Genomic DNA, 9,496 nt, shown 5'->3' with positions numbered 1-9,496 from the left:
CACATCGCCGCGAAAGTCGGCATCGACCTCCACCAAATCCCGGCAGCCTTCCCCGTAAACTCGGGCTGGGCTATTCGCACCGCGGATGCAACCATTAGAGACCTCATCGTCCAGCGCCAGTCCGAATGGGCTGACGTTCTCGGCGCGAAATCCGTTGAAGTCAGCAAGAAATGGTACACCTACGTCGTATCCAATTGTCCTCGCAGGCTCACTGATGTCCAAGGCAACGAAGCCGACTACGACGAAGCCCTCAAAAGCGAAATTACCTGCCAAACCGGCCAGACGGCCGTCAACATCCGCCCTAGTCGTCACGACTCAAACGATCTTCCTGTCAAGACACTCCTCGTGTCTTTCCTCAAACCCACGCAGAAACCCTGGCGGCTTTTCGGCTCTAGCAGGCTGGCCCGATACATCGACAAACCCGTAGCGCCCCGCCAATGCGACAAATGCTGGGACTTCCACGCCCGACATAGCTGCGACCGCCGACCGTCCTGCAAGCGATGCGGCAAGGTCGGACACGACGACTCCTCTTGCGCAGCGCCGGAGCAGTGCGGCAACTGCCTCGGACCGCATGCCGCAGATTTCCTGAAATGCCCGGCTCGTCCCATACGATCCCATGGCGCCTTCCGCCGATTGACCAAGGAAGAGAAAACCCGCGTCCGAGAAATGGGCGCCCAGCTATCCGCCCAGCTAAGGCAAGGCACGGCTCAGGCGGACGCGCTCCCTCCACCGGACGGAGGATCGCCTCAGACCGTGAACCCCTCACCCGGACCGGCGCCATTGAGCGCACCTGAGGCGAACGACCGCCCCAGCCCTTCTGCTCCTGGTAGCACGCCCGGTAGCACGCCCGGCAGCACGCCCAGCAGCATGCCCGGCAGCACGCCCCCCAGCGCTCCCCAGCCCAACGACAGCCAAATCGAGCCTGAAGCCAACACTTCAAGAGCTGAGAGCGAGACCTCGACTCTCAGCCCAACCATGACTATAACCCCGCCATTTATCATCGTGGACACGACTCCTCGGCCCGCGAGCAGACCTGCCTCCCCCTCCAAGAAGCGACGCATCGACCCCATCGCGCATGACCCATGACGAGGCATACCCGTGCTCGACAAGACGGCAAGAAGACTCTACGAATCTTCCAAGCGAACGTGGGCAAGATCCCACCAGCACACGACTGCGCCCTTGCCCTTGCGGACTCTGAGCAATACGACGTTGTCCTGCTGCAAGAGCCCTGGACAGAAGCTAAATATGGCCGCTGTCTCACTAAAACTCACCCAGCATATGATACCTTTTCTCCAGTCGATAGCTGGACCAACAATACTACCCGCCCACGAGTCATGACATACGTCCGGCGACGCCCCGGCCTAACGGCCGACCAACGGCGTCCCGCGACAACTCGTGACATTCTCTGGCTCACCATCAACAATACGACGATAGTCAACTGCTACCGACAGCCTGATTTCGACGGGGCTCTTGACATACTCCTTGCCTGGAGCCCGCCGAGCAGGTGCTTGGTCGCGGGAGACTTCAACGCTAAACACTACAGCTGGCAGACCGGTCGTCTCGATGGCCGGGGCGACGACATCGCTCACTGGGCATCAGAGTCGAGTCTCAGCCTGCTCAACCCGACCGACGTGCCTACAAACCCGCATGGAAATACCATAGACCTTGCCTTCTCGAATGTACCACTGTCCGAGGCAGTCGTGGAGGACCATCTGGCCACTAGTTCCGACCACTTCACGCTCAGCATAGCGCTCCCGGAGGTGGGCGTAGCGCCAATACCACCTGGAAAAGTCCGCGTCACGACGGAAGACGAGATCAAGCGGTTCGTAGATCTCGTCCAGTATGGGTCAGTGGATATCCCAGCCCCGACTTCAACTACCGATGACCTTGATGCTCTTGCATCCGCCCTGGTGCGCCTCCTCCAAACGGCGGCGAAGGTGGCCGGTCGCCCCGTTCGAAAGCAAGGGTGCAGCGCCCCATGGTGGACCGAGGAATGCCGCCTGGCCGCAGCGGAATACCGCGCGATCAGAAGAGTCTATCCCCTTGGATTTTGCCGCGAAGTTCAGCTCGCCAAGAAAGACTTCCAGAGGGTTGTCCGCCAAGCTAAACGGCGATACTGGCGCAATCTCATCGACAGCTTTAACGACAGTTCATCTGTGTTTAAAGCCGTCCGATGGTTGAAGTCGCCAGGTGCCTTCCAACCACCACCCCTCGAGGTGGATGGCGTGGTACACGAAACGCAGCTCGACAAAGCCAATGCCCTCCGACGAGCCACGCTGGAAAGGCGAACCTCAGAAGACGACATAGCCGACCCGTGGGTCCCAGTCGCCGCGACTAGAGCGATACCATTCTCCCAGGATGTATCACTGGCCGAGGTGCAGGACGCGACCATCCGCACGGGAAACACATCCCCCGGCTCCGACAACATCACTGTCAATATGCTCAAAGCCGCCTGGCATATCATCGGCGAACATGTCCGTCGCCTCTACGAGGGCTGCCTCCGACTAGGCCACCATCCTCAACCATTCAGGGAGGCGGAAGTGGTCATGATAGCGAAGCCGGGTCGTCGGAATTTGTCGACACCGCGCGCCTGGCGACCAATCTCGCTGCTCTCCTGCCTAGGCAAGGGTCTTGAGAGGCTCATCGCACGCCGTCTAGCGTGGGCGTCCATCCACTATGGTGTGCTCCATCCGCAACAAGCTGGAGCCCTGCCGAAGAGATCCGCTGTTGACCTCGTGGCTGCTCTCGTGCACGACATCGAAGAAGCATTCGCTCGCGGACTGGTCGCCACGCTGGTGACAATGGACATCCAGGGGGCTTTTGACACCGTCCTCCGCAACCGACTGATCCTCCGCCTCCGTCAACAGGGATGGCCTGAGCATCTCGCACGGTGGGCTGGCTCGTTTATGTCAGACCGCTCGGCGTGCGTGCGATATCAGGATATTACCACACCCAGTTCCCCGCTCCAGTGCGGGCTGCCGCAGGGTTCGCCCGTCTCGCCCATCCTCTTCTTGCTCTATACAGAGCCGATCTATCGCCTGGGCAATCCGAAGGGTCGGTTCGGCTATGCCGACGACACCGGTATCCTATGCCTAGGAAACTCGCTGGAGTCGACGGCCGACAGGGCGTCGCGCTATGTCAGCGAGCTCGTAACATGGGGCGCCGCCAACGGAATAAGCTTCGACTCTGCAAAAACTGAGGTCATGCACTTCTGCCGAACCAAACCCAGGGTGTCGCCGCCTATCTTCCACGAGGGCGAGAGACGCCCGGAAAAAGCGATGCGCTGGCTAGGCATTTGGCTCGACAGCACTCTGACGTTCAAGACCCACGTCGAGAAATGGACAGCCAAGGCGCAAGCCGTGGCACACCACTTGCGAGGGCTCGCCAACACCAAACATGGCCCACTCCCGAGCGCTATGCAAAGAGCCGTCCGAGCCTGTGTCGAGCCAGTGCTGCTCCACGGCGCCGAGGCCTGGTACCCTGGATTGCGAGCCCCTCGCTGGAGCCAGCCCACGAAGGAGGGCTCCTCCGGAATCCAGCAGCTGCTGCGGAAGATGAACAAGTCGCTTCACAACTCTATGCGTGCCGTTCTGCCAGTCTGGAGGACGACGCCTATCGCCGCGCTGCATCGTGAGAGTGGCATCCCGCCGATCGCCCAGTTGCTCGAAACTCGCCGGATGCGCTTCGCAGCCCGCCTTAAGCGTGTGGATGAGGCACACCCGCTGGCCAAACGCACACTGCAGCCGAAGCCGCCGACCATCCATAGGTCGATCAAGCTGAAGTACCAGATGCCTCGCGAGGCTTTCCGGACTAGACTCAGACGCAGCGATCAGCTGCTACCTCGCAGCACGCGACCACTGCTCCTGCCCCGCCGTTTCGACGAGCACGCGACGACCCTACAGACCGCGTCGAAAGACGAGTCTGCAAAAGACTTCCTGGAATGGCTCCGGTCTATCCCTCGTGAGACGCTCATCGTCTACTCAGACGGATCCCTCTCCAAGGAGAAGGCCGCTGGGTACGGCTATGTAATCCATCGCGACGGACATACCTTGACGACTGGCAACGGCCGCCTTGGCCCAGCGGAGGTCTTCGACGCCGAAGCCAAGGGCGCCCTTGAGGGATTGCGTGCTGCACTGAACCTCCCTAGCCCACGACGCATCTTTGTGTGCCTCGATAATCTCGGGGTCGCAACCTGCCTGGGAGGCATGCCCGCGGACTCTTCTCAGGAAGTGTTCCTCGAGTTTCAGGCTCTGGCCACGGCGCATGGCGCCGTCGAGGTCCGCTGGATCCCTGGCCACACCAACATTGCGGGCAACGAGCAGGCGGACGCCTTAGCGAAGGCGGCCACCTCCTTGCCCAAACCCGCAGACGCTCTCCCGACACTCGCTCACTTGCGCAGGACTGCCCGGCAGCAGCCCAGAGACGCTTTTGAAGCCTGGTGGGACGCCTCTGCACCCGACCAATACAAGCCACTGCATCTCAAGCCTGCCATCGGCTGCCCACCAGAGCTAGAGCTCCCACGACCACTGCTCCACCACCTGCTCGCGGCACGGTCTCGTCACGGAGACTTTGCCGACTACCACGAGAGATTCAACCACGACGACGCGCGGCTAACATGTTCATGTGGCCGACGAAAAGAACCGAGTCATCTCTTCTATTGCCGAAAGATCCTGCCGCGACATCGGATGAGGCTGGCCCCCTCACCGACTGCGGCAGTCAATCGTGCAATAGGCAGAGACTTCGACAAGTTCGTCAAGCTGGCGAAGGCAAGCTCGTTCTTCGAATGGGCGCGTCCTCGCTACTAGGCAAGCCGCTCCACCCTCCCTTCTCTCTTTCCTTTGTACTTTTGCATGTTCGATACATATTCTTTGCCCGTGTAGGCGGAGGGTGTCGCACCACCCTTTGCCCGCCCGGGTCAATTGAGGCCGCTCTTGCAGCCTCCGACGATGGCTTCTTTCGAGGCCTACAGAACACGGCACTTGGATGCCGCGCTTGGACGACCCGCTGACGGGCACCGAGCACGAATCGGAGCGCCTCTGAGCCGATGAAATGCTGGATGGTGGTTTGTTTACTTTTCGCGATAGGGAAGAGGGGGGATCCGAGGAGGTAATCTCTGAGTGACCCACCAGAACCTGTATCGATAACGTAGGATAGACCCACTAGCTCAGCACGTCCTGTGCCCCATAGGGACCTGAGCGGCCTCACGGCCGCTGGACGGAAAACACACTAACTAACTAACTAACTAACTCACCCGCCCCAGCAGCAAAACTTCTTGGCTTGCCAAAGATTTAACATTTACACGGATAAATTTTCATTTATTCTTTGTACCATGCCATATATTGAGGCGAGGCATAGGTGCAGGTGATACAGTATCGCCGTGTGACTCTGCATCGTCAGGGCCAACTGGGCGTGCCGTCGATAGTGGGCCGTACTCCTTGCACTACGTGCTCGATGCACAGGCAGAGGGTCCGGGCTCTCTGCGCTCGCTGCTTAACAAACCGACTACCGCTTGCTCCTGTCAGCCTTGTCAGATTCCGTTGAATACCAGTAGAGCATTGAGGCTTGTTCTGGATACTTGGGGAGCGTCCCTTCCGCCCCGTAGTCACCTCACCCGTCTACGACTGGAGTGGAAGTTGCGCTGCCCCTTTACCAGAATGGTCCCAGGTCAGGCGATTTTTCCATAATACGTCTGGCAAATGGTTCGCATTCGCTCGCAAGGTGCAGATAGTCGACTGGAGGGATTTGCTTCCGGGCCAAATTCGGGAGACTCCAGCGCGCTGCACGGGCTGCCCAGACCACGCCACCAGGGAGCACTCCGTAGCAACTGACACCGGACACTAGGTCCTCTGATTCGTCCTACTGGACTTTTACTCAGTATTCGCCCGCCGAGGCAGAGATAAATTGGTTGTCAGCTGAACATTATCGAGCGGCTTGCCGTCAATGTCTTGACCTGTCGTCGTTTAATCCTACGTTCGCTCCTGTATTCCGATTGGCTTGTCATGTTTCCACGATGAGAGGGCCAACGACGGAGGATGCCGTGACAAGACACGACTGGTGAAACCAAGTCATCCAAAAGACAGTTTTAATCGCCGCCAGTGAAGTAACTGTCAGCCACCAATTCCAGATTGAGTTCTTAATCGTTGTCGAAACTGGCGTAGTGTCGCAAGCACGGGGGCATTACCTACCATAGGGCATGAAGAATGGCATAGATGCACCCCAACTACGTCCAGATTTCTTACCGTACTTGCGCACCAGAAACCCAGTTGAAGGACCTGCCATGGCCTGCCTCCCGGTGCATCGACCTGCGGGAGTCGGGATTCTCGTCCGCATTCAGGCCGGTGAAGCGGACGCTCGTTAGCTGTCTCTCGTGGCAATACGCCCATCAGTTGGCGCTGTTCCAGCGGAATGAAATTCTTCATAATGCCAAAATGCATCCTTCCTATCGTCAGTGAACAAAGTGCTTCTGGGTTCCTCGGTAGTAGTCTGAAGGACAGGACATCACTTTGGACATCCACCTGTCGAAGAATGTGGTTGCCGCCCGTGGGCGTGCCACCACTCTGCCATTGCAGTTTGTGTTCTGACGAGGATTGCCTACAAAGAATGAGTAACTTATCTGCAGAGAACTTCTTATGCAAATTTCTTCATGATTTCGCTTTCTGCTGGAAAAATATCTCGGATGTCATTTTCTCATATTTGGACCACAGAGGGCTGATGGGACGCCAGAGGTGGCAAAAGCAGATTCGTGGTCAAGGCTGTATGTATCTTGCACACCGTACCAGACCTGGATCAGTGTGATGCCATGAGACTGCACACCGGCAACAAGGGTAGACATTTTCCTGGTTGCGATGGTGATAACGGAGACAAACGGAATTAAACGATTTAAACGCACTTATGTATCAGACGCGTCCTTTAGCCGGACCACGGTCGGTTATTGTGCCTCGGGGTCGCTGGTGTGCTGACGGTCGCTTCGTTGCCTACTTGTCACGCAAAAAGCCGGCGACCGATCTTGACACCAACGCGACGTACAGTACAGAACTTGAAGGACGAACACTTGCAACTATAAGATCAAGTTCCGTACCTTCGCATTAGTGACGAAATCAGTTCTTTGTCAGTGTCGGCCCGTGCGGAACAGGCCCTTAGTGTCGGGTATGGGAATGGACACCTGCCAGCTCACGAATTTCCGATAGTCGTGGCTGCTGCGTCTGCGCCGGCGATATAATGTAAACCGTGTCTGCTTTGCCCAGCGGTTTGCCGATTTTGCGAGACGCAGATTCGGTGTACTGCAGATCTTGGAATCGTTGAGGCATTCGTACCGTCTGTGACGAGATCCTCCCTTCCGCCTCAAATCAGCGTATGATTTCGACCTAATGTGCGCCTTGTCGTCGGCTCCTAACAACTATCCCAGTCGCTTTGAATCAGAGCCTGAAAAGGCGCGTGGCAGCAGACCGATAATGGCTGGTGACTTCGACCCTCAGCTTTGCAGCGATTGAAGGTCGCGATTTGCCTGTCGAAGCGGACTAGCCCGAGGCACACAAGATGCCCCCGCGAAATGCCATGCGTTGATGATATCAAAAACGCACTCCAGGACTATGCGCCCATAAAAGAAACGGAGAAAATATCTAATCATCGTAAATATACGCATTACTTAAGGAGATACGGCCAGGCTTGCTTCTGAGACGAGCGAGGCCCTGTGCCAGCCTACATGTGCGATGCACATTGTGGCGCCGGAACCATGCTATACAGGTAGGCAGGTGCCGATAAATGTCTCCTGGGCGCTGCCTCTGCATACGTGAAAGACCTACCCGTCCCATGTTTCTTGGATGTTCCTGGCAAGCGCAGGGGGAGATTCGGCTGCGCCGACACCGGCATCCTCTGTGTAGCACTACGTAGGGCGCCGGCCTACAAAGCACAACAAAGCATATTCATGAACGTGGAGACCTAGATGTTCTCTAATTGCAGTACCTCGCAGCATTTAGTGCGAAGAAGCCTTGCCCTGGTTCAGAGTAACCATCACTGCATCTCGCTGCATTAAGTATTGCAAAATTGCCCTCAACCTCACTTGAACCTCAACGTAATCGGCCTTGAGCAGTTCCAAGGCTTCCGAGCAACGCCCGGTGTTAAGTTGCACATTTTCACCATCCGTTCCATTCGATACTCCTGTGTTGCTGTATTGTTGCAAAGTCTGACAACGTGCCTGTACCTTGATCAAGCCCAAGGCAGCAGCTGAGCCGCCGAGAAAGTGAGCCGAAGAGCGCAGCTTTTCGAAGTTCTTGCTGACCCTATTTTGAACCGTAAATTATCACTGATCAGCCAGTCCAGAAGCTGATTTGAGTCTTCCGATGTTGGTCTCCGTGTCCACGTCTAGCAAAAGCGAACTGTGCGCACAAGGGAATGCAAACTCACAGTGCTTGGAACATGGACGCCACTACCTCATCAGCTTGATGGATGTATTCCACGATAATGGCTTGACTGAAGTCTCTCTGGCCAGGCTCGTCCAGCTCGAGAAGTTGGCGAAATACATTGATGTCGACGATGTCGCCAAGCAACAGTCTCAGGGTCTCGGAAATAGTATCCTGGTTAACTGCGAGTAAGTACCACATCACGACCCGAAATCGACCGACTAACTTTCGCCGGATTGCTCGTCATGGTTGACGATGCACGTGTGAGATTGCAGTCGAGCACCCCTCGTCAGTGCTGAATTGCTGTCGCTAGTGGGGGTTCGAAACTGGTGGTCTGCCATTCCGCACTAGACATTCGATTGCAGATATATATCTCACCAATCCCCCGGGGGGCACCTCCGCGAACTTTAATCGCCGGAAAGTGAACCGAACAGGTCCAGAACGAACGGTCAATGCACACCCCATCCAATTCTTTTAGCGGCGTTCCCAAATTTGGCTCTGCGACCCCAACTCTGGCTGGCCGATGGTGATTGTGGCGCCACCGGCTTTGCCCTTCACTTCCAATAGCCACCAGCCATTTTCCCAGATTTCCTCTTTCGGTACCCCCACCCCCGAGGGGGCCCAACCTCGCTTTCTTGCTCAACCCGGTTTTACTCTTTACCCAAGCCCGGCAGGGTTTGTTAGGTTCATGTCTCTGAGGAATTCATTACCCCGCCCCCTGTTAGATCCGCGACGGGAATTATGAACGCGCACACAACATTAATGACGGCACTTAGATCATCTTCGTCATCAAGACTGAGGTTATTATTGGTGTCCTCTTGAGTTGCTTGGGGATTGTGTATCTCTCCTCCTCAGGTTCTGTTTTTGTGCGGAATGGCGGTCTGGCCAGCATGATCCCGCATATTGCATATGCACTGCGCGACGATGCTGTCCATACGTGCACCCCAAGTATTTTCATCAGGCCACTCCTTTCCTCCGTTTTCAACACCCGGTGCCTGGGGGTGTTGAAAACGGAGGAAAGGAGTGGCCTGATGAAAATACTTGGGGTGCACGTATGGACAGCATCGTCGCGCAGTGCATATGCAATATGCGGGATC

Source organism: Purpureocillium lilacinum (genome assembly GCF_023168085.1).
Source record: "Purpureocillium lilacinum CBS 284.36 DNA, scaffold_8, whole genome shotgun sequence".
Lineage (NCBI taxonomy): Eukaryota > Fungi > Ascomycota > Sordariomycetes > Hypocreales > Ophiocordycipitaceae > Purpureocillium > Purpureocillium lilacinum.
This window is presented reverse-complemented; position numbering follows the sequence as displayed.